The following is a 25,742-nucleotide window of genomic DNA, read 5'->3' as shown; positions in this document are numbered from 1 at the left end:
GTGGGATCAGTTTGGTGGCTGGCCATGACTGCCATCAATGACAATCACAATTTCCAGCATACCATAGCATCATATAGGCCAATGACAGTATTGTTTTATTTCTAGATTTGGCCAGTTTTCAGCTTCATGTCTTTGCTAGACGTTTTTCACCTATGTAAAATGTCCTCCTTTCTCTTCTGCTGCTGCTGCTGCTGCTGCTGCTAAGTTGCTTCAGTCGTGTCCGACTCTGGGCAACCCCATAGACGGCAGCCCACCAGGCTCCCCGTCCCTGGGATTTCTCCAGGCAAAAACACTGGAGTGGGTTGCCATTTCCTTCTCCAGTGTATCAAAGTGAAAAATGAAAGTGAAGCAGTTCAGTCGTGTCCGACCCTTAGTGACCCCATGGACTGCTGCCTACCAGGCTCCTCTGTCCATGGGATTTTCCAGGCAAGCGTACTAGAGTGGGTTGCCATTGCCTTCTAACACAATCCAAATTCTACTCAACTTTCAAGGCCTAATTCCACTCTGAATTCACTTGTGATAGTGCATATGCATTGACTAAAAATGCATTAATTGCTACTCATTTCTCCCATAGTTATTTAAATGCCCTGTAAATTTGGAAGTATCCTGTGCTCTCTTATATTGTAAGCTGTTTGCCTTCTTTCTCCTTTGGTAACCATAGGTTTGTTATCTATGTCTGTGGGTCTATTTCTATTTTGCATGTAAGTTCTTATGTGCATGTGTGTATATATATATATGTGTGTGTGTGTATATATATATATGATGCCACATGTAATCAATATCATATGATATTTGTCTTTCTCTATCTGGCTTGCTTTACTTAGTATAATAATTTCTAGGTCCATCTGTGTTGCTACAGTACAACCCAGTCCTGTCTACTTTTCAGCTCTCCTAATCTTCAACTTCGCATCTCCCTTTAAACTCTAGCCTTGTTGAACTTCTAAGCCCATATCTGTGCCTGTGCATTTGCTATGTACCTGATCCCACACTACCTACCCCCTCTTTCTACAGCAAATAGACCAGCTAGCTTCCTCTAGATGGTGAGATTCCCAGGAATCTGTCTTATTCATATTTGTATACTCACAGAGCAGCAGTCTGGGAATGAGAGGAAGATGTATCTGTTTAGGAATTATCGCCAGAATAGTTAAGAGCAGTAGAATGGGCAACTGGTGATATCTCACGTATTTGAAATCTGGAGATAGAGAAGCTTTCAAGAAAAATGAAGTGGTCAATAGAGGTAAGAGCTCAACAACTGTCAAAAAATAAGAGAGAAAAGACCTTTGAGTTTGACATGAAAGATACCACTGAAATCTTTCTTGAGATTGGTTCTTAAAGAAATAGAAACAGGTACATGGGAAATAATAAAGTATTGATGCTGAAGAATATAGTTCACTTATTAGAAAAATGTGACAGAAGAAACAGAAAAATATAATGGAAAGTAAAGATAGCCTTGGCAAAGGGAAAAAAATTTCCAAGGTGGAGATCAATTTGTTAATTTTAGCACCTTCACCAACTTTCATGAATATTCCTAGCATGATTATTTTTCCATTCTTTTAAAGAAGTAAGGAAAAAAATATGATTACATTGGAATAAGTTATATAAGAAAGAGAATTCTTAGGACAGACATTTCCTGCTCTGACCCCTTTTTCTCTCAATAGAGCACAACACAATACAGTCTAAATGACGGTCATTGTACGCAGAGTTCTGCTTACAAATTGTTACCTGATAAAATATATCTTGTTTGCTTTAGTTGTTATTGAATTTAGCTCATTTTTCAATAATTAAATCTCACTAAAAAGTCTTAATATGCACCTCTAGTTTGAATCCTTCTGGAATTCACCAAGACTCTCATACCATTTATCCATATTTCTTAGAGCACGAATAATATAATTATCTGTATTATTGTTTTGTTTGTTTAGGTCTTCTTTAATTTTTCAGTCATGTTTTATAGTTTTCAACATAAGTATTTTATATGCCTTTTTATTACATTTATCTCTGGGTATTTTATTTATTTTTGACACTATTATAAATGCATTAAATTTTTTGTCAATAATTTGCTGCTAGTAAATAGAAATGCAATTGGTTTTATGTGGTGACTTTGTTATCTTCAGAACTTGCTCAACTGTTTTAGGTCTATCAGTTTTTAAATTTTGAATCCTTAGGACTTTTCACATAAACAGCCTTGGTATCTGCAAATAGAGAATGTTTTACCTCTTTTCCAGTGTACTTGTGTCATTTTTATTTCTGTTTTATTTTCTGTCTTTTTCAGTTCAGTCGCTCAGTCATGTTCAACTCTTTGCAACCCAATAGACAGCAGCACACCAGGCTTCCTGTCTACCACCAACTCCTGGAACTTGCTCAAACTCTTATTCATTGAGCCTTCTCCTCCTGCCTTCAATCTTTCCCAGCATCAGGGTCTTTTCAAATGAGTCAGTTGTTCGCATCAGGTGGCCAAAGGATTGGAGTTTCAGCTACAGCATCAGTCCTTCCAATAAATATTCAGGACTGATTTTCTTTAGGATTGACTGGTTGGCTCTCCTTGCTGTCCAAGGGACTCTCAAGAGTCTTCTCCAACACCACAGCTCAAAAGTATCAATTCTTCGGCCCTCAGCTTTCTTTATAGTCCAACTCTCACATCCATCCATGACTACTGGAAAAACCATAGCTTTGACTAGACAGACCTTTGTGGGCCAAGTAATGTCTCTGCTTTTTAATATGCTGTCTAGGTTGGTCATAGCTTTTCTTCCAAGGGGAAAGCATCTTTTAATTTCATGGATGTAGTCACCATCTGCAGTGATTTTAGTAATTCACTATCTGTAGTAATTCACAGTGTGTATAGTTTAATCCCAAACTCCTAAATTTTACTCCTCCCTCATTCCATTTTGATAAGCTTGTTTTCTAAATAGACTCTGTGAGTCTAATTCTGTTTTGTAAATAAATTCATTTCTGTCTTTCTTTTTAGATTCTACATATAAGTGACATCATATGATATTTGTCTTTTCTGGTTTTTGTTGCTTAGTATGATAATCTCTAGGTCCATTCATCTTTCTGCAAATGACATTATTTCATTCTTTTCTATGCCTGAGTAATATTCCATAGTGTAGACAGATAGATACAGAGTTGTGGAATAGATAAGGTCATAATGACTTCTAATGATTTATTTTACCTGGTAATACCTTCATCTGAAGGTTCTGTGAATGTCCAATTCAACATGATCATTTTTCCCTGTCCCCCAAATCTATCATAACTCTTAACCTGATTAGCGACTTTAAAATGTATCCTGTTTCCCAGAGTAGAATGTAACCATCTTCTGGTCTCTTTCCTACTCCCTTCCTCCTGCCAACTCCCCCTTTATCCTCTACATTACCTTCTAGACTGTAAATCTGATCCCAATCCCAAACCCCCAAATTTTGCCTAATGTACAATGACCTACCTATGATGAAATGTAAGCTTTTTAAATAATTTTATTTATTTATATTTTTATTTTTGGCTGTGGTGGGTCTTCACTGCTGCTCAGGCTTTTCTCTAGTTTCAGCAAGTGGGGGCTGCCCTCTAGTTGCAGTGTGCGAGCTTCTCTTGCTGTAGAGCACAAGCTTTCAGGCAAACGGACTGCAGTAGTTGCAGAATGTGGGCTCAGTAGTTGCAGTTCCAGACTGTAGAGCACAGGCTCAGTGGTTGTGTTGTATGGGCTTAGTTACTCCAGAGCATGTGGGATCTTCCTGGATCAGGTATCATACCGGTGTCTCCTGCATTGGCAGGTGAATTTTTTACCACTGAGTCACCAAGGAAGCCCTACAATTTTTTTTAATACAAAATAAAGCCTTTTATTAGTCAACTTTGATACATTTTTCCAACTTAATTTTCATCTATACCCCAATATACACTCAACACTGATGACACTGAACTCTAATAATTCCCTAACACTACTTTTTTGCTTTTATGCTTGCTGTCCTCCTGGTCCTTTCTCTCCAACTAAACTATTTCTTTTCCTATGAAGAGTTTTAAGAATCTTTGTGACAGAATTCAGCTTTTCCTCCTCTGTAGCCCCACATCATCTTATTCCATTATTCTAGAATTACTTGTGTGTCTTTCCACCCAAACCATCAGTTCCTTGAGAATGAGAACCAGCCCTTCTAATTTTGTGTGTTCCATCACCTTACAGAATACCTGGCACAAAGTTTGCAGCTGACAAAGGTTGAACAAGTGAAGGATTGATTTGCTAAAACTTTGTTTCTAATCCCTAGAGAAGGGAATGGCTACCCACTCCACTATTCTTGCCGGCAGAATTTCATGGACAGAGGAGCCTGGCAGGCTATAGTCCATGGGGTCACAAAGAATTGGACACAACCAATGTAAAAAAAATTTTCTGCCTAAATAGAGAAGACATAGGATGAGTTACATTTTCCCTGCATACTCCATATTTTTTAAATTAAAAAACACTCCTATAATTGAATATAAGGTACTTTATTGTTTCAAAATTAGCAAAGATGTTTGAGAGATAAACCACTCTCAGTGGGCGTACAGGGAGTCTGGTGGACAGATCTGGAAATAATGACTCAGGCAGGAAGTAGTAGGGACTGTGGGAGAAGTTTACAGTTCTGGAAGTTGAAAGGAGGGTCAAATTACTTTCTGCTTCATAAAAACACATAACATTTGCTTTAATTATTAAACTGTCAATGCAGCTTAGACAAGCAGAGATGCAAAGAAAAGACATTTTAAAAAAAGAAAAAAAGAAAGCAGCAGAAATAAAGGCCTATGGAAGTTCTGATTGGCTGGAGATAGAAATGGTAAGGTACATTTGGACATGATCAGATTGTGAATGACTTCAAATGGCAAGATAGGGGGTATGAAATTTGATTCATAAATCACAGGGAGCTTTTGAGGTTTCTGGATAGAAGTGTGACATAAACAAGACTGTCCTGTAGAACAATTAACCTGTGAGCAGTAAGTAGAATGGACGGGAGAAGGAAAAGACTAGCAGTGGTGGGAATACAGTAATAGCAAGGTATGAAACATTTTTTTTGCAACAGTTTGCTACTTTGAAGTAATAGATATATGTTGCTTTTGCCAGTTAGGTTTTTGTTGCTCCAAGAATGGAGGCTAATGTTACATCTTCCCTTTTAGCTCCAGGGATGGTGCATTGACCTAGGTTTAGCCGATAATTAGGACATTCTGTCCCTTCCCCTGGCTGTAGTTATTGGTTTTGGGAGGCACAGTGACCAAAGGCAAGGGAAATAGCCAATTAAACTCAATTCTGGACTTAGTTTTAAATCAGCCAGAAAGCAGATTATCTTCTGATGCACTGGGTATTGCAATGATGGGAGCCTGAAAAAGCTCACCCTCTCACAGCAGCCTGAAAATAGAGGCTGTCCAAGCCCATAAAACAAAGTGATGGATCTCAGTGATACCTTGTATGTTCTGAATCGAGCTTTGCCTCTCCTACCTTGGATGCATGTTGGTTGAAGTCACTTTGGGCTGGTTTTTCTGCAAGTGGAAGAAGTTTTGCATGGCCATTTGTTTTACTACCCCTCTAGATTATTGGATGGTATCAGATTTTTATCAACAAAGCATTTTCAGAGGTTTCTTTCCATCCTTCCATTCCAAGAAAGAACTCAAAATAACCACAGTTCAAGGTTCAGCCACAGGCAACAGTGAGATTAAGTTGAGTCTATTTCATGAGAAATAATGGCTAGTAGATAATTAATGATCAATAAAAGCAAAGAGTTCGTTTATAAACTATGAAGCATACTACAAAAGTTAACTGTTAATATTCTGTACCATTTTAATATTGGCCTAATGTTACTCATTGGAAAAGACTCTGACACTGGGAGGGATTAGGGGCAGGAGGAGAAGGGGACAACGGAGGATGAGATGGCTGGATGGCATCACCGACTTGATGGACATGAACTTGGGTAGACTCCGGGAGTTGGTGATGGACAGGGAGGCCTGGTGTACTGTGATTCATGGGGTCACAAAGAGTCGGGCACGACTGAGTGACTGAACTGAACTGAATGTTTACTGCCTCATTCATTGGCTCCTGGATTTCAAAAAGTTTTTCTGTACTCTTCCTGAGCACATTTGCCATTCTCCACGGTCACTACACTTTTCTTGTTTGTCTACCTGTTGCTTGGAAAAAATGAAATGGATCAGGTGAGACTCATTTCTTGAAAGAATCAGGGTGAATTCATCTTTTCTTAGAGACCTTAAGAGAACATCAACCTAACAATGGAGTCCTTTATGATTGGGGTGTTTTACTGATGATTTATCCTCTTTAGACTTTGGTTTTCTACTTGATTGGCACTTTTAACACAATCTCCACCTTTACTTACTAGTGCCCTGTATTTCAGAAGTGATTTCACTAACAAGTGAAACAACTTTTATGCCGATGAAGAAAATTAAATTTGAATTTGTACCTCACAAAAACACGGTTGCTGCGTGATACCAACAGCGAAAGCAGAAGGTACACAACAAAAAGGAAATAGTCTCAAAACAAGAATACTGGCCATTTATAAAGCCTTATATAAATATTCCTTTTGGATTAGTCAAAGTTCAGAGTGTTCATTCTTTGAAGTCTGAAATCAGCCAGATTTTAAAATATATTTTTCAACTTGGGAAATGTATTTTTATTACACAGCTGAAATATTTTCTTTAAGCACAACTTGTCACATCTATTATTTAAGCTCTTTGAAATTAGCACTTCCTTTCTCTAATGGAATATTCCATTTCCTCATTTCTTGTCATCTCATTTATTTAAATAAAAAATTCCTTCCCTTGAGTCCCCTGAAACTCTTTATAATGTTATTTTTCTAAAACCACTTGAAATAATCTGACTTTTGTCATGTTTACGTATGTTCCTGTTGTATCTCATCATTGCAGTTTCTAAGGTATTTGAGAGTAACTCTTATATTCTTCACAGTGCTGTGTACTTTATTTCTTTCACTGCTTGGACATTCCTATCCTATTCATGTGGACTAGAAAGGGAGTGAACTGCCAGTTTAGTTTAATGGAAATCTCTAACAAAATACTCTACAGCTTTTTTATTTAAATGTGATTTGCTTTTTATTTTTTTATTTGAAGTGTAGGTGACTTACAGTACTGGTCAGTTTCAGATGTACAACAAAGTGATTCAAATATACATACATATTTAAATATATATGTATATATATATGTTGTTTTATAGGTTCTAATCCATTATAGACTATTACAAGATATTGAAAATAGCTCCCTGTGCTAGACAGCAGGTCTTTGTTGTTTATCTGCTTTATGTATAAATTTGTATCTGTTAGTCCCAAGCCCCTAATATAACCCTCCCTTGTCTTTTTCCCTTTGGTAACCATAGTTCGTTTTCTTTGGCTGTGAGTCTGTTTCTATTTTATAAAATAGCTCCTTTGTATAATATTTTTACATTTCACATATAAGTTATATCATGTGGTGTTCATCTTTCTTTGTCCAACTGACTTGACTTAGTATGACAATCTAGCAATCTCTACAATTATTTATTTATTTATTTTGTTTATGGGTTATTTTTGTCTCCCTCTCCCCTCCCATTAGAACCCAAGCTCAAGGGTGGAGTTGGGGGTGAGGGGCAGGGAATCATCTTTGCTTGAATCACTGATGTCTTCTGAGCACCTGGAATAGTCCCTGGAGCATAGTTTACTCAACAGATTTACTGAATAAATGATTGTATAACCAAACGAATAAGCAGTGAATAATAACATTTGGCATTTTAAAAGCTAAAAGTCACTATATTCTTTCAATAAACAAAAGCAATAATGCAATCTCTTTTTCTTAGATTTGTAACCACAAAGCTACCATCCAGAATAAAAGTGCTTTCATAAAACTTATGAGATGGTATAGCAACATTTTCTGCCTGCAATGCACCCCTGCCTGCCTGCAACCCAGGGAGACCTGGGTTCGATCCCTAGGTCCGGAAGATTCCCTGGAGAAGGAAATGGCAACCCACTCCAATATTCTTGCCTGGAGAATCCCATGGACGGAGAAGCTTGGTGAGCTACAGTCCACAGGGTCACAAAGAGTCGGACAAGACTGAGCGACTTCACTTTCACTTTCATAGCAACATGAAAAAAGAGAAAGATGTATTTCTAAGCAACTTTGTGCATCTGAGTTTGTTCACAATATGTAACTATTTTTACATTTCCCATGTAACACTTCTTGCCCCATTCTTGCTCTTTTATTTTTTTTTAAATCTCATTACCATATCTCTCCTCTGCAATTATTCTCAATGTTTTTCTTAAGCTTTTGAAATAGTAAAGTGCAAATGGGCAAACCCTTTCTCACAGGATTTCCTACTCTCAGGGCTGTTACCTGAAGAGGGTACTGTCAACTGTTGCAAAAGAAAGAAGAGGAAGAGTAATAAAAACAAGTTAATGATTCAGGTTCTAACTCAGCCCAAATGAAAAAAAAATGTAGTTGACAAAATCCCGTTTCATTCTGGCATACCAGGGCCATATCTGAGCAATGAAAATGGAGCTTTTCATTTTTGAGGGTGCTTTCTAAACACAGAGTTTACTTCTAGAAACTCTTTTCATCAAATCAGAGGATTAGGTCCTTTTTATTGGACAGAACAAAACTAGTTTCCATATCAGTTCAGTCACTCAGCCATGTTCGACTCTTTGTGACCCCATGGACTGCATAACGCCAGGATTCCCTGTCCATCACCAACTCCTGAAGCTTGCTCAAACTCATGTCCACCAAGTCGGTGATGCCATCCAACCATCTCATCCTCTGTCATCCCTTGCCCCTCCTGCCCTCAATCTTTCCCAGCATCAGGGTCTTTTCAAATGAGTCAGTTTGCATCAGGTAGCAAAGGTATTGGAGTTTCAGCTTCAGCATCAGTCCTTCCAGTGAATATTCAGAACTGATTTCCTTTACGATAGACTGGTTTGATCTCCTTGCAGCCCAAGGGACTCTCAAGAATCTTCTCCAACACCACAGTTCAAAAGCATTGATACTTCTATGCTCAGCATTCTTTATAGTCCAACTCTCACATCCACCCATGACTACTGGAAAAACTATAGCTTTGACTAGACAGACCTTTGTCAGCAAAGTAGTCTCTGCTTTTTAATATACTATCTAGGTTGGTTATAGCTTTTCTTCCAAAAGGAGAAAGCATCTTTTAATTTCATGGCTGCAGTCAGCATCTGCAGTGATTTTGGAGCCCAAGAAAATAAAGTCTGTCACTGTTTGTCTTGTTTCCCCATCTATTTGCCATGAACTGATGGGACTGGATGCTATGATTTTAATTTTTTTTAATGTTTTAAACCAACTTTTCCACTCTCCTCTTTCACTTTAATCAAGAGGCTGTTTTGTTCTTCTGTGCTTTCTGCTGTAAGGGTGGTGTTATCTGTGTATCTGAGATTATTGATATTTTTTTTTTTGGCAACCTTGATTCCAGGTTGTGCTTCATCCAGCCCGGCATTTTACATGATGTACTCTGCATAGAAATTAAATGAGCAGGGTTACAATATACAGCCTTGCTGTATTCCTTTTCCATTTTGGAAGCAGTCTGTTGTTCCATGTCCAGTTCTCATGTTGCTTCTTGAGCTGCATACAAATTTCTTAGGAGACACGTTTGGTGTCCTGATATTCCCATCTCTTTAAGAATTTTCCACAGTATGTTGTGATCCACACAGTCAAAGATTTTGGAGTCAATAAAGCATAAGTAGATATTTTTCTGAGACTCTCTTGCTGCTTCGATGATTCAGCAGATGTTGGCAATTTGATCTCTGATTTCTCAGCCTTTTCTAAATCCAGCTTGAACATCTGGAAGTTCATGTACTGTTGAAGCCTGGGTTAGAGAATTTTGAGCATTACTTTGTTACCGTGTGGGATGAGTACAATTGTGTGGTAGTATGAACATCGTTTGGCATTGCGCTTCTTTGGGATTGGAATGAAACCTGACCATTTCCAGTCCTGTGGCCACTACTGAGTTTTCAAAATTTGCTGACCTATTGAGTGCAACACTTTCACAGCATCATCTTTTAGGCTTTGAAATAGCTCAACTGGAATTCCATCACCTCCACTAGCTTTGTTCATAATGATGTTTCCTAAGGCCCACTTTTGTAGATATAATGGTTATCTTGGGTTAAATTTGCCCATTCCAGTCCATTTTAGTTCGCTGATTCTTAAAATGTCAATATTCACTCTTGCCATCTCCTGTTTGACCACTTCTAATTTACCTTGATTCATGGACCTAACATTCCAGGTTCCTATGCAATAGTGTTCTTTACAGCACCAGACTTTATTTCCACCACCAGCCACATCCATAACTGGGTGTTGTTTTCACTTGGCTCCATCTCTTCATTCTTTCTGAGGTTATTTCTCCACTCTTCTGCAGTGGCTTATTGGGCACCTACTGACCTGGGAAGTTCATCTTTCAGTGTCCTATCTTTTTGCCTTTCCATACTGTTCATATATGTTCAGTTTCCATATATAAAGATATTAATATGTTGGAAATTTGAAAAATATATATATATACAAACGAGCTTACATTTGCTTTAACTATCGATGGGGGGGGGAGGTATTCTTACTTTGATAATGGTCTTGGGTTAAATTAATTTCCTATGAGGTAGAAGCCATTCATTGGCATTCTAGGCATTCAAAAGAGCTTTCTATAACTTCCCAAACTTCAATAGGCATAGAAATTGTTAACAAGGGTCTATTGTAGAGCACAAGGAACTATATTCAATATTCTATGATAAACTGTAATAGAAAACAATGTGAAAAGGGATATAAATGTATGTGTGTATATATGTGTATGTATGTGTATATATATAAAACTGAATCACTCTGCTCCACAGAAGAAATTAACACATTATAAACCATCTATACTTCAATAAAATTTTTTAAAAAGAGAATTCTTTAGCAATCTCATTAAAATGTAAATTTGAATTCATCATCTCAATTGAGGCCTGAGATCCTTCTTTTCTAATAAGCTTCCAAGTGATTCCAATGACACTGTTCAAAGACCATACTTTGAGTTTACAAGGTTGTAGATATTTCTTTTTTTTAAGTGATTTAATTTGCATCCCCAATTGCTTTAACTTTTGTTTTTTTCTACTTTTTTTTTGAATTTTTTAAAAAGAAATACCTTCATTTATTTATTATGCTCCTTATAGCAAATATGTTTCACCTAATTAAATGTTAGATGTTTATTCTTTTGGATTTGTTTTGTTTTGTTTTTGCCTGCTAAACTGAAATGAAACAGTGAAGAGTATGATATTCTAGAGTTAGATGAAAAGAAAGAAAAGCTTAACCCTTTGTATTATAGGCACCTTAGGTAAAGGCAGGAAATTGAAGTGAAAATGTCATAGATTTTTCCTTGCCTGACTCCTAACTTAGAGCGTTTTTAGTGATATACGTGACATATATCAGGGGCTTCCCAGGTGGCTCAGTGGTAAAGAATCTGCCTGCCATTAGAGAAGATGGAGGAGAAACAGGTTTGATCCCTGGGTCAAGAGGATCTTCTGGAGGAGAAAATGGCACCCACTCCAGTATTCTTGACTGGGAAATCCCATGGACAGAGGAGCCTGGTGGGCTACAGCCCATCGGGTCACAAAGAGTTGGACAGGACTGAAGAAACTTAGCAGCAGGCAGGCCAGAACCGTCACAGCACTGGTAGGTGTGTCATTTAGAAGCGAATGTATTGCAGTGAGGGTCAAGGTCTACTGGAAGTTGACTCTCCTGCCATCTTGGTTCTAACCAGGTTTTGCCATAGTCATGCTGTTCTTTTAAAGGTTGTACCCTGACCCCTTCCCTCCTGTTTCAAAACTTCCCCACCCACTGGACAGTACATTTCAAAATACAGATTCACTGATTTCTTTAAGGCTGTTAATTCTGTAAAATCTTTTCATCTTAGAAATCAGGGCTCATATATTTTATATCTCTCTTACTTCCCTCGTCCAGGGCCCGTAACTTTTGTGATTCAGGAATCTGACTCTCTCATCTTAGAGCAGAAATTGGAAGCAGCATATGTGGCTCTGGGACACTTCTTTTGTCCCCTGGTCCCTGGCTCCAGCTCTTACCCCAGTCTGCTGGGGAGGGAGGAGGAGAATAAAGTAGTGTCTCTTCCTTATCAGACACTTTGGTAGCTTGCTGTTGGTGGTGGCTGCTTCCCTGATTATCAGTGACAGGCCATCAGGGCCCCTCTATTGTTGAAATCCAAATGCTTGAGCCCTTCAGCAGTTCTCCTGGGACTCTTCTAACTTGACAATTCCCAGCTGTGAGCCAGCTAGCTCCACCTGGGCCTCTTCTACCCTTGTCTTTCAGGACACCACTCGCCCCTTACTGCTCCACACCACCCCTCCCAATCATTTTACTCTGTTGGTCTGACATGGGACAGATGGCCCAAACTGTCTTTCTGTGTCTCATTTGTCCAGAAGCATTTCACACATAGTTATGAGGCCCAGAGATTGGCTCAGAAGATGCTCCAGGCTGTCCACCTCCTCTCCCCCATGCCCTATTATCTTCCCCCCAAATCTCTCATTCTCATGTTCAGTGAGGCACAAGTAGGAAAATCAACAAGTCCATGGCTGACACTCAAGTCCAAGCAGGTAGTGAGACACTGTACTCTTTTTTCCCAGACTCCTGGGAGGCCCTTTTCAATGAAATTTTCTTCTGTTGGAGGATGAGAGATAGCATCCTTTCCTTCTTCAAAAGGGAAGGAAAGGAAAATCTTTACCTAGGAACACTGCCTTCCCAACCTCTGTTTCACCTTCTTCTTTTTAATGCAATGCCTCATTGTCCACATGGGTCTTATTGGCTGATTCCAGAGTCTGGGAAAATCCCCACCCAACATCAGATTACATGGTTAAGTGAGTCTGCGTGTCCTGGAAAGAGTTATCCTGATTTAGGTTTCACTTCTAATCACTCTGCCTCCATCTTCCCTTTTACAGTTAGGTCTTAAAACATTTACCCTATGTATCACCTTCTCAATGAACATCTCTTGATTCTGGTACAATATGTGGCATCTTTTCTATGTACCAATGACACAGTGAATATTTCTATGAGCACTCGTCTAACTATGACAATCTTTTATTTACTTGGCTTTCTCCCAGAGAACTATAAGCTCCTTGAGAAAAGGGCTTATTTATTTTCCCCCCAATATATTGTGGAATTTAATTTTTTACATTTATGTTGGTGTATAGTTGATTTACAATGTTGTACTGGTTTCAGGTGTACAGCAAAGTGAATCAGTTATACATATATACATATAAGCACCTTCTTTTAGATTCTTTTCCCATATAGAGAGAAGGGTTTATTTCTTAATGGACTTTATATCCCCAGCATTTAATACAGAAATAATTGCGTAGATTGTGAGAAACGTTTGAGTGTTACAGGAATAAATGTGTGAAATTGTAATATTACATTTAAATGTATTGTTTTGCTACATACTCAATAGCTTGGGCTGCAATTAGATAAGGAGATACAAATAAAATAATTTTCATGATTTTTAAAAACATCACAGAAAAATGAATTAATAATGTGTTGATTATATACTGCTGAGCAATAAGAACACCAAAAACTATTAAGTATAAATTATCACATTTTGTGGCTATCTTTTTAAAAACTATTAGTGGCTAATGAGAAAGTGTGTTCATAAAATTAGGAATGCAAACTGATAAATGAGAACTAGCATGGTTTTGAAATCCAAAGCCCTAGAATCAAATAAGTTTTGTTGTTATTATCTGGATAAACAGTCCCAATGCCTCTCTGAGCAGAGATTAATAAGAATTTTACCTGAATGAGATCATTTCAAGAGTAAAGTGAGATGATGTATGTTAAGTCTTTTAAAAGCTCTAATAGATTATAGAAATAAAACATTATTTAATATTTTCAGCATTTCTTATATTTCACCATTTCTGATATTTCACCATCTCAAAGCTTGGGAGTATTTTATCTTTATTTTGTGATATTGGATTTTTATTGAGCATAATTCTAAATGTATATAATGGGAAATAACCTGGAGAAAAATTACTTAATGTTCTTGATTAATGTCAGTGGGAAGAAATATCTAAAACTTATTTCTAAAATTATGCTCTTCTGTCTCTTGTCAAAATAATTAATGTTCTTTCTTATTTTCATCAGTCATATTCACAAGGTTTATTATAATTGGAGTTCTGCCCTTATAGTTTACCTAATTTGAAGATGAATTAATGAATTACATTTTCTCCTTCTCACATTGGGAATAAAAGACACTATCTCTCTGAATAATTTTTGAATACTCACTCACTACTGCTAAATCTTTGCTACTGATAATTTTAGGTAATCTTTAAAGGTGCTTTATTTGCTATAAAATATACTAAATTAATCTTAAAGGTAACTTCTAATTCAGTGAGAAACAGCAACTGCAAGTGTTCTAGATGAAAATTCAGTAAAGGTCTCTTTATAGGTATTCTCTATAAGGAAAAATGAAAAATTGGGTTGAAAATAATTAAATCTGAGAAATATTTATGACTTTCCCTCCCTTCATATAGCCTTCTCTGATATTCCTTTCATCTAAAGAAGTGGAATGGGATATAAGTCCTTTGAAAGATGTTATTTTTTTCTTTTATAATGATGAATCTTAGATTTGTCTTTCAATTGAAACTGTTGTAAGTGGAAATAAGATGAGTAGAATTACTAAGATTTACGTGTGTTACTGCCATTTGGTTTTCTCTATACTATATTCTGTGCACTTAAAAATGTTCCTACAGTGATTTCTAAACCAGAAAGGAAGTAACATGAACAAGATGGTCATATCTCTTCATGTACATAAGAAAGAAAAGCAAACGGTTATTTTCTATTTTAAGTGGATAGTCTATTTTAAAGATAACCTATACTACTAAGGTTTGGGGCTTCCCAGGTAGCTCAGTCAATAAAGAATCTGCCTTCAATGCAGGAGACCCGGGTTCAATCCCTGGCTGGGGAACGTCCTCTGGAGAAGAGAATGGCAACCCACTCCAGTATTCTTGCCTTGAGAATTCCATGGATAGAGGAGCCTGGCAGGCTACAGCCCATAGAGTCACACAGACTTGGACACAACTAAAGAGATTTAGTACGCAGGATGCAGACTATTGTAAGTTTTCTTGACAAAGTGTGAAACTGAGATGAAAGAATACAAAGAAGAGAATTAGAGAAAACTGTAGTGAATTTCTAAAGCTAAAAGAAATATCTTAAGGCAGGCCTTCACAGTGCAGCAGAAGATTGACAACTGAGCTAAAATAAACCCAGTTTTAATGCCAACAGTGATTCAAAACGTTTTTAAGTATACCTAATGTTTTCCTGGAAGAGAACAGCTATCTAATATCCAATCTATTTATTTACCTTTATAAAAATTGAAATTGCAAACTAAGGGCAGGATATGTGTGTGTGTGTGTGTGTGTATTTGTGTGTCTGTATGTATGTACCTGGAATTTACTAAAACAAGGTAATTCAAAGTAGACATTTTTTGAAATATTATTTGCAGAGTATTGATTATATAGGGCTTCATTGGTGGCTCAGCAGTAAGAATCCACCTGCAATGCAGGAGACCACCTGCAATCCAGGAGATGTGGGTTCTTTCCCTGAGTCAAGAAGATCCCCTGGAGAAGGAAATGGCAACCAGTTCCAGCGTTCTTGCCAGGGAAATCCCATGGACAGAGAAGCCTAGCAGGCGACAATCCATGAAGCCACATAGAGTCGGACACAACTTAGCGACTAAGCCATTACTTTGATTATATAAAATAACCCAGGATGAAACTGACTTTTCCAAACTACTAGAAACTGGTCAATAAGAGGAAAGGGATATTTTAAGTGTGATCAGTTCAGTTCAGTTGCTCAGTCGTGTCCAACTCTTTGCAACCACATGCATGGCAGCACGCCAGGCTTCCCTGTCTATCTCCAACTCCTGGAGCTTACTCAAACTTAGGTCCATTGATTCGGCAATGCCATTCAACTGTCTCATCCTCTGTCATCCCATTCTCCAGCCTTCAATCTTGCCCAGCATCAGGGACTTTTCCTTTCTTTTTTTAATTAAATTTTATTTTTTACTTTATTTTACTTTATAATACTGTATTGGTTTTGCCATACATTGACATGAATCCACCACGGGTGTACATGAGTTACCAAACATGAACCCCCTTCCCACCTCCCACCCCATATCATCTCTCTGGATCATCCCCGTGCACCAGCCCCAAGCATCCTGTATCCTGCATTGAACATAGACCGGTGATTCATTTCTTACATGATAGTATACATGTTTCAATGCCATTCTCCCAAATCATCCCACCCTCTCCCTCTCCCTCAGAGTTCAAAAGTCTGCTCTACACATCTGTGTCTCTTTTGCTGTCTCGCATACAGGGTCATCGTTACCATCTTTCTAAATTGCATATATATGTGTTAGTATACAGTATTGGTGTTTTTCTTTCTAGCTTATTTGACTCTGTATAATCGGCTCTAGTTTCATCCATCTCATTAGAACTGATTCAAATGTATTCTTTTTAACGGCTGAGTAATACTCCATTGTGTCTATGTACCACAGCTTTCTTTTCCAAAAGTCAGTTCTTCACATCTGGTGGACAAAGTATTGGAGTTTCAGCTTCCACATCAGTCCTTCCAATGAATATTCAGGACTGATTTCCTTTAGGATTGACTGGTTGGTTCTCCTTGTGGTCCAAGGGACTCTCAAGGGTCTTCTCCAACACCACAGTTCAAAAATATCAATTCTTCAGCACTCAGCTTTCTTTATAGTCCAACGCTCACATCCTACAGTTCAGTTCAGTTCATTTCAGTTCAGTCGCTCAGTCGTGTCCGACTCTTTGGGACCCCATGAATTGCAGCACGCCAGGCCTCCGTGTCCATCACCATCTCCTGGAGTGCACTCAGAGTCACAACCATCGAGTCCATGATGCCATCCAGCCTTCATAAAATTTGGAAGTGGGAGTTCAATACAAGGTTTTTGAAATGTCTAATCGTCTAGGTCCATCCACATCTCTGCAAATGGCACAGTTTCATTCCTTTCTCTTGCTGAGTAATATTCCATTGTACATATTGCCACATCTTCTTTATCCATCCCTCTCTCAATGGAATTTAGGTTATACAGAGTGATATAGCTCAGAGAGAGAAAAATATTGTATATTAACACATATATGTGGAATATAGAAAAATGGTATGGATGATCCTGTTTACAAACCAGAGACACAGCTGTACAGAACAAAGATATGGGCACCAAGGGAGAAAAAGGGAGTGGGATGAATTGGGAGATTGGAATTGACATATATACAGTAATATGTCTAAAACATATAACTAATGAGAAACTACTGTATAGCACAGGGAATCTCTACTCAGTGCTCTCAGGTGACCTAAATGGGAAAGGAATCCCAAAATGAGAGAATTTGTGTGTATGTGTGGATGAATCACTTTGCCATATAGCAGAAAGTAACACAAACTTGTGCAGCAACCATACTCCACTAAAATTATTTTTAAAAATCAAATTCTCTTCTTTTGATAATTGGCACATAATATCATTTATTTTCCCATTCCTTCTATTTTTTCTTTTTGAAGATGGAAGTTTTAAAAAACAAGATTACTTGAACAATCCAACCTACCTAAGCATCCCTTAATTAACATATGTTTCTTATCACTCTGCCCTCTTCATTTCTAGCATTGATTGGGACTCCTGCTTCCAACCACTGGCCTTCAGTTCAGTTCAGTTACTCAGTCGTGTCCGACTCTTTGCAACCCCATGAATCGCAGCACGCCAGGCCTCCCTGTCCATCACCAACTCCCGGAGTTCACTCAGACTCACGTCCATTGAGTCCGTGATACCATCCAGCCATCTCATCCTCCGTCATCCCCTTCTCCTCCTGCCCCCAATCCCTCCCAGCATCAGAGTCTTTTCCAAGGAGTCAACTCTTCGCATGAGGTGGCCAAAGTACTGGAGTTTCAGCTTTAGCATCATTTCCTCCAAAGAAATCCCAGGGCTGATCTCCTTCAGAATGGACTGGTTGGATCTCCTTGCAGTCCAAGGGACTCTCAAGAGTCTTCTCCAACACCACAGTTCAAAAGCATCAATTCTTTGGCACTCTGCCTTCTTCACAGTCCAACTCTCACATCCATACATGACAACAGGAAAAACTATAGCCTTGACTAGATGGACCTTTGTTGGCAAAGTAACGTCTCTGCTTTTGAATATGCTATCTAGGTTGCTCATAACTTTTCTTCCAAGGAGTAAGCGTCTTTTAATTTCATGGCTGCAGTCACCATCTGCAGTGATTTTGGAGCCCAGAAAAATAAAGTCTGACACTGTTTCCACTGTTTCCCCATCTATTTCCCATGAAGTGATGGAACCAGATGCCATGATCTTCGTTTTCTGAATGTTGAGCTTTAAGCCAACTTTTTCACTCTCCTCTTTCACTTTCATCAAGAGGCTTTTTAGCTCCTCTTCACTTTCTGCCTTAAGGGTGGTGTCATCTGCATATCTGAGGTTATTGATATTTCTCCCAGCAATCTTGATTCCAGCTTGTGTTTCTTCCAGTCCAGCATTTCTCATGATATACTCTGCATAGAAGTTAAATAAGCAGGGTGACAATATACAGCCTTGACGTACTCCTTTTCCTATTTGGAACCAGTCTGATGTTCCATATCCAGTTCTAACTGCCAATTCCTGACCTGCATACAGATTTCTCAGAAGGCAAGTCAGGTGCTCTGGTATTCCCATCTCTTTCAGAATTTTCCACAGTTTATTGTGATCCACACAATCAAAGGCTTTGGCATAGTCAATAAAGCAGAAATACATGTTTTTCTGGAACTCTCTTGCTTTTTCTATGATCCAGCGGATGTTGGCAATTTGATCTCTGGTTCCTCTGCCTTTTCTAAAACCAGCTTGAACATCAGGAAGTTCACGGTTCACACACTGCTGAAGCCTGGCTTGGAGAATTTTGAGCATTACTTTACTAGCATGTGAGATGAGTGCAATTGTGCGGTAGTTTGAGCATTCTTTGGTATTGCCTTTCTTTGGGATTGGAATGAAAACTGACCTTTTCCAATCCTGGGGCCACTGCTGAGTTTTCCAAATTTGCTGGCATATTGAGTGCAGCACTTTCACAGCATCATACTTCAGGATTTGAAACAGCTCAACTGGAATTCCATTACCTCCACTAGCTTTGTTCGTAGTGATGCTTTCTAAGGCCCATTTGACTTCACATTCCAGGATGTCTGGCTCTAGATTAGCGATCACACCATCATGATTATCTGGGTCGTGAAGATCTTTTTTGTACAATTCTTCTGTGTATTCTTGCCACCTCTTAATATCTTCTGCTTCTGTGAGGTCCAGACCATTTCTGTCCTTTTTCGAGCTCATCTTTGCATGAAATGTTCTCTTGGTATCTCTAATTTTCTTGAAGAGGTCTCTAGTCTTTTCCATTCTGTTTTTTTCCTCTATTTCTTTGCATTGATCTTGCTATTCTCTGGAACTCTGCATTCAGATGCTTATATCTTTCATTTTCTCCTTGGCTTTTTGGCTCTCTTCTTTTCACAGCTATTTGTAAGGCCTCCCAGACAGCCATTTTGGTTTTTTGCATTTCTTTTCCTTGGGGATGGTCTTGATCCCTGTCTCCTGTACAATGTCATGAACCTCATTCCATAGTTCATCAGGCACTCTATCTATCAGATCTAGGCCCTTAAATTTATTTCCTACTTCCACTTTATAATCATAAGGGATTTGATTTAGGTCATACCTGAATGGTCTAGCGGTTTTCCCTACTTTCTTCAATTAATTCACTCTTTTCTTCCCAAACACCCATTCCCCGCCCCCACTATCTTTTATTTTTCTCAATGGCAACTCTCTCATATTAGAAAACTCCTTGTCATCCTTGTGTGTGCTCATGTGCTCAGTTTTGTCTGACTCTTTGCCACCCCATGGGCCATAGCCTGTCAGGCTTCTCTGCCTATGGGATTTTCCCAGCAAGAATACTAGAGTGAGTTGCTATTTCCTACCCCAGAGGATCTTCCCGACCCAGGAGTCCAACCCTCATCTCTTGCCCTTACTCATCTTTCTGGTTAACTTAACATGTTAACTTGTCCTCCCAAGCAGCCTCTGTTGTCTACTAACATCAGGCTTGGAATAGACATTAGCACTTCTATCTGCTCTCTTCAAGATTTGGGGACAAATCATCAGAACATCACAGAGAAGATGTAATCCATAAAGCCTTCTTAGTGGGTGAGGGAAACGAGAGGGGAAAGTCATACCTTTTGCTGGAAAACAAAACTAATTAAAAACTTTTGTTATATGTCTTTCTCTGTCTCAAAATTAGGCATCACATGCTTTCACTTGTCCCCCTTGAGCCTCTGCCATCCCCGTTGGGAAAAAATGCTCTGCAGCTGTTGCTGATTAGTTTGTGTGTGTGTGCTCAATCGTGTCTGACTCTTTGCAACCCCATGGACTGTAGCCTGCCAGGCTTCTCTCCCCATGGGATTCTCCAGGAAAGAATATTGGAGTGGGCTGCCATTCTCTTCTCCAGTGGATCTTCCTGACCCAGGGATCGAACCCAAGTCTCCTGCACTGGCAGGCAGAATCTTTACATCTGTGCTACCTGGTCTAGCACTAAGTGAAATGCCAAGAGTGCTTGACCCAGCGGTAGCCTGAGATAGTCGAGATCAGCCAATCTGCAGACCCTTGACCCTGAAGTAGACGTTGTAGGTAACAGGACACTGAAATACTGGGTTGTTTTTGGCAACATCTGGCTAAGACAATACCCTGTGGACTTAAAAACTGGTCTGGTTACGAACAAGCATCAGATTAAGCAAAACAAGTAAAATTAGAAAGAAAGGGAAAAGAAATACAAAACTTCCCAGCCATCTAGGCGTTTTACACAGCTGTCTCCTTTTATTCTCCAACACTATAATATATACTTATTTTCATCTTTAGTTTATTGATGAAGAAATGAAAGGATATGCCCAGCTAAGCAATAGCCACCTCCTGGAAATATGTCAGGTATGTGTATTTGTGGATCTTGCTGGACTTTATTTCTTATTTGATTCATTTATGTACTTTTAAAATTTATTAATTTAAATTGGAGTCATTTATATACTTTTAAAAATAATTAGGATGTATTTATTTTAAAATCTTTATTTTCAAATTTAAAAAAATTAAGATGGGAAGCCTCAGGCTGTGTGGTGTTGTGACTTTCCTAAGGTTGTGTTGTGTGTGTCAGTCATACAGTCATGTCCAATTCTTTGTGACTCCATGGACTGTAGCCTGCCAGGCTTCTCCGTTCATGGAATTCTCCAGACAAGAATATTGGCATGGGTTGCTGTTCCCTTATCCAGGGGGTCTTCCCAACCCAGGGATCGAAGCCCAGTCTCCCACATTGCAGGCAGATTTTTTACCATCTGAGCTACCAGGGAAACCCTTCCTAAGGTTACACAGACAGTAAACTGCAGAACTGGGACCTAATCCCACAAAGTCAATCTCATTTATTTGTGCATATGAAGTTCCATTCCTCCCTTAAGTCACATCTATTGACTGGACAGTGTGATGGGGAAGCAACTGTTGATCACTTTCCTGTCCCTGATGCTGGCTGACCTCTTTCCATGTATGTCTTATCTCCATCTCCTCTTCCTCTCACAGAAAATCTTATTTTGCAGTCAAAGGTGTAGTCCATCTTCTCCAGCTTGTGAAGGTGGAGAATAGGACTCGTGCTTCACATGTATGAGAGAGTTAGAATCCCAGGAATAGTTGTTCTCTGAGAAGGTAAGTGCTCCAGCATCTGGGGTGCAGATGACCATGTGAGAAGGTGCTGTCTGTACTGGAAGACTCCAGAGTTGAATAAACACGGCTTAGGGAGCTTTGTTCCAGTTATTCTCTTGCTATTAAAGACCTTGACCCTGTTTTTGTTAGCAGTTCTGCCGTGGCATTTAAGTTCCACATCTTGCTTGTTAACAGCTAAGAATAGAATCAGAGTATTAGCAAACTGAGAGTGTTTTCTCATTCCATTTCCCAGGAATATATAGGGTGTGAAGATGGTGAGCAGAATGTTTTTTCCCATAATATTCTGCTCTGGTAAACAAACCTAGAGATTAAAACCATTCTTGCAGGCTTTCATCTCCTAACTTCAGAAAGAATTTCTGACATCCTTGCCATTAGAACAGCAAACATAGGCTTCATCTAATACATGAATTAAATCAGAAGCATCTGTAAAAGGGAAAAGTATCTGTTAGAATATGTCCCATGGTCCAATATGAGATATTTGACTCCTCCTTCCAGTGAACAAGATCTAGACCCTAAAATGTCACACATCTGGTAACAATCTCCCATCGGCTTTAAGTGACCAAAGGTACAGGGACATTCAGACACAAAATATCTGCTCTTGCTATACCACAGAAGGCGTGAAAACAAACTTATTGAAGTCTGTGGTACTCCAAGCGGTATAAGTAGGAACTAGGACTTTTGCATTTTAAATAAGTGTATCTCTGAGAAAGACTTTAAGCTGTCTATAAGGCTTTTAACAGCCTTAAAGGCTTTGGTGATTAATTATTTTAATATGGTGGTGATTGCAATATTAGCTTAAAAGGTGTGATAGGAAAGCACATCCAAATATTTATACACATTGAGCCAAAATTTTAATTTAGAAAAATGTGTGACTTTCCCCTGGGGAGCATGATCACATAGTCAAATTTATTTGCAGCATCTTTTTGTGCATATACTCATTCACCAACAATCTTAACAAATAATACCAAATAACTACAGAATAGAATTCATATTTTGGAAACTGAGTCCAAAATATTTTGCCTTCTCACTTTTACAACATAGAATATGTCTTTTAATGAAAAAATATTTTAAGAAGTAAAATAGTACAATTGCAACTTCTTTTATAACACAGTCCTCATTTTCTAATTGATCCATGTATGGAGGGTTTTTCTCCCTAAGTAGTTCTAATGTGTTGCTAAGTTCTACTAAGCTGCAGAAGGAATGAGACTGAAAAAGGAATTGGCATAAACCCACTGAGTGTGACTTGTGTTAACAACTGATTGTTCCTGTTGATAATAAAATCCAATGACAATGCATACTTCCCTCCTATGGCAGCATCTTGTTCAGTGAAACCCCTCTCACACTCGCAAAATGTTAAATGCATTAGGCTAACAAAAATAAAAGTATGTAATAATCATAAACATTGTTTTGGTATAATTATTCAGAAGTATAATATGTGATATTTCTCTCAGCAATCATAAAAAGCACAGATGTAAAGAATTTTAAAGATAAAAGGGACAAAAATTTCCAGTGATGGAATTTGAGAAAGTTTCTTAAAATAGCTAAGAAAAACAAAAACTTCTGTCTCTCTATTAGGGGTGTATGCTAATCACTAATTCACAGAGAAGTAAAGTTTCCAATACATGCTTTTACCATTGACTGTCTATCTAAGCCATGAATTTTATAGGCAAGTAACATAAGAATCTGTTATCATTTTAGTCCTTTGATTATAGTGGCCCAATAAATGACACCAAAATATTCATGCCTGTACATGGAATTGATATACAGAACTGATTTGTAGTTTAAATTGTCATAACTTCAGGGCCTTAGATAAGAACTTGTTGATTTTTTTTTCTTTTTTTTTTTTTTGCCTAACCATTTAAATAATTGAAATGCCTCATCTTAAGGACTTATGTATTTGTTTAATTCGTAAGATTTAATGGAATATTCTCCCAAGCCAGTATTTTTTAAATTACCTATTACTTTTAATATCTATTGAAAGAAGAGAAGTTTGGAGGAAAGACTGGGTGGATGGGTATATTCAAGTTTTTCAATACCAGAAACCATTTCAAGTTGATTTACAATTAGACTTGTCATGCATGTACCCCATGGAATAGGTCAAGAATCAGTATTGTTGTTTAGTCGCTAAGTCTTGTATAGATAGACACAATTAGTGGACAGATAATGGCATAGTTTGAGGGAAAGAAGACCCTAAGAGAACATTTAGAAGATGGAACTGTCTGCTTCTAAATGCAATATTTTCCATGAATGGAACAGTTACAGCAGCTCGGCAACCAGTCAGCAGAGATGATGCAGGAAGTTCTAATATTTCCCCCTTGTGGGGCTGTTGACGTGGAGAGGGAGGAAGATTTGTCAAGGCATGGGAAGCTAGCAGCCTCAAGCAGACTCCAAAATTTAGGGACATGATATCCTTTCGAAGCTGAAGTCCGTATCATACTTAGGCTGTCTGAGAAGTGATCCACAGTATTAAATTATGTTAGAAACGTCTTATTGATTCTGGCCTCTCCTAAAGGGCTCAGTGAAGGGTATAAATCTCTTTAAAGCATCAGTGTAGAATGGGACTCAGCTAAAACAAGTTGTCATCTATCTGCAACCTATTAAAATTAATGAGCTTCTGGGATGACTGAAATGTTTTATAATTGATAAGGAGTACTGAATAAAAAGGAGCTGAATTAGAGCAGATCTATCAGGGTTTATTCAACACTATATAAATAAGAGAAAGAGCATATCAAGCATTTCTACATTTCATGCTCGTTTAAGGGTTAGGCCACATAACTGATTTATATCTAAACCCAAGCATAGGACTTCAGGACACAGACCTCTGAGCAGGAAGAATTTAAAAGGGCCTCCCCTCAGGGCAGATCAATTGGACAAATTTGTCCCGATCAGGGGTCGCAGTCCCACAAGGAACAGCTTGGTGAACAAGGCACAGGCCAGATTTCATGCCCTCATTGTCCCTGTCCCAGTACCTTTGGGAATTATAAAAATGACATGTCAATATATGGGGCTTGTATGGAATAAATGAATGAATAGAAGGAAAAAATAGAACATCCAATTATATTGTAATTTCTAGAAAAAGCAATACTCTGATAAGTTTTAGTCATGATAAATGGCCTCAGAAGACTCTGGAGATCCAAGAAACATCAGAAAACTTTCTCATCAATTGTTTGGTTTTCAGCTGCCCTGATCATGGAAATCTTGTAAAGTAAGTGAAAGTCATTCAGTCCTGTCCAACTCTTTGCGACCCCATGGACTATACACTACATGGAATTCTCCAGGCCAGTAATACTGGAGTGGATAGCCGTTCCCTTCTCCAGGGGATCTTCCCAACCCAGGAATCAAACTGAGATCTCCTGCATTGCAGGTGGATTTTTTACCAACTGAGCTATCAGAGCAGCATGAACATACTGATTGCTATAAGATGCTATAAGAGTTGTATTCCATAAATATATAAATGAATGTCTTTATCCTTTTCTTTACTGTGGATTTCAAGAGTCCATTGCATCCCCTATACCTATCATATTGTCTTGTGTGTTGCAGTATTCTGTAAAGTGTCTTAAATAAATATAAGAAGTAATGAAATTTGTTTGAGAATTTGGTTAATGCCGGTCAATCCCCCATAGACTAAATACTTGCTTCGCTACCTTGTGAGGCTTTACCTGAAAACATCAACCAAGCAATGCTACATAACTAGGAGCAAAGCTCATCTTATCTGAAGTCTTGCCTATCAAAAACTGCATAGAGAATTCTGGAAAAGATGGCAGAAAGCCCCTGAGCAGACAACATAAATGATACAAAAAAACTGTATTAAAATTAAGACTCATGGGGACTTCCCTAGTGGTCCAGTGGCTAAGACACCACACTTTTAAGGCAGGGGGCCCAAGTTCAATTCCTGGTCAGGAAACTAAAGCCCATATGCTGCAACTAATAATTCACATTCTGCAGCTAAAGATCCCATGTGCTGCAATTAATACCTGGTGCAGCCAAATAATTT

Source organism: Capra hircus, chromosome 5 (assembly GCF_001704415.2).
Source record: "Capra hircus breed San Clemente chromosome 5, ASM170441v1, whole genome shotgun sequence".
Taxonomy (NCBI): domain Eukaryota; kingdom Metazoa; phylum Chordata; class Mammalia; order Artiodactyla; family Bovidae; genus Capra; species Capra hircus.
The sequence above is the reverse complement of the archived record's forward strand: the minus strand, read 5'-3'. Positions refer to the sequence as shown.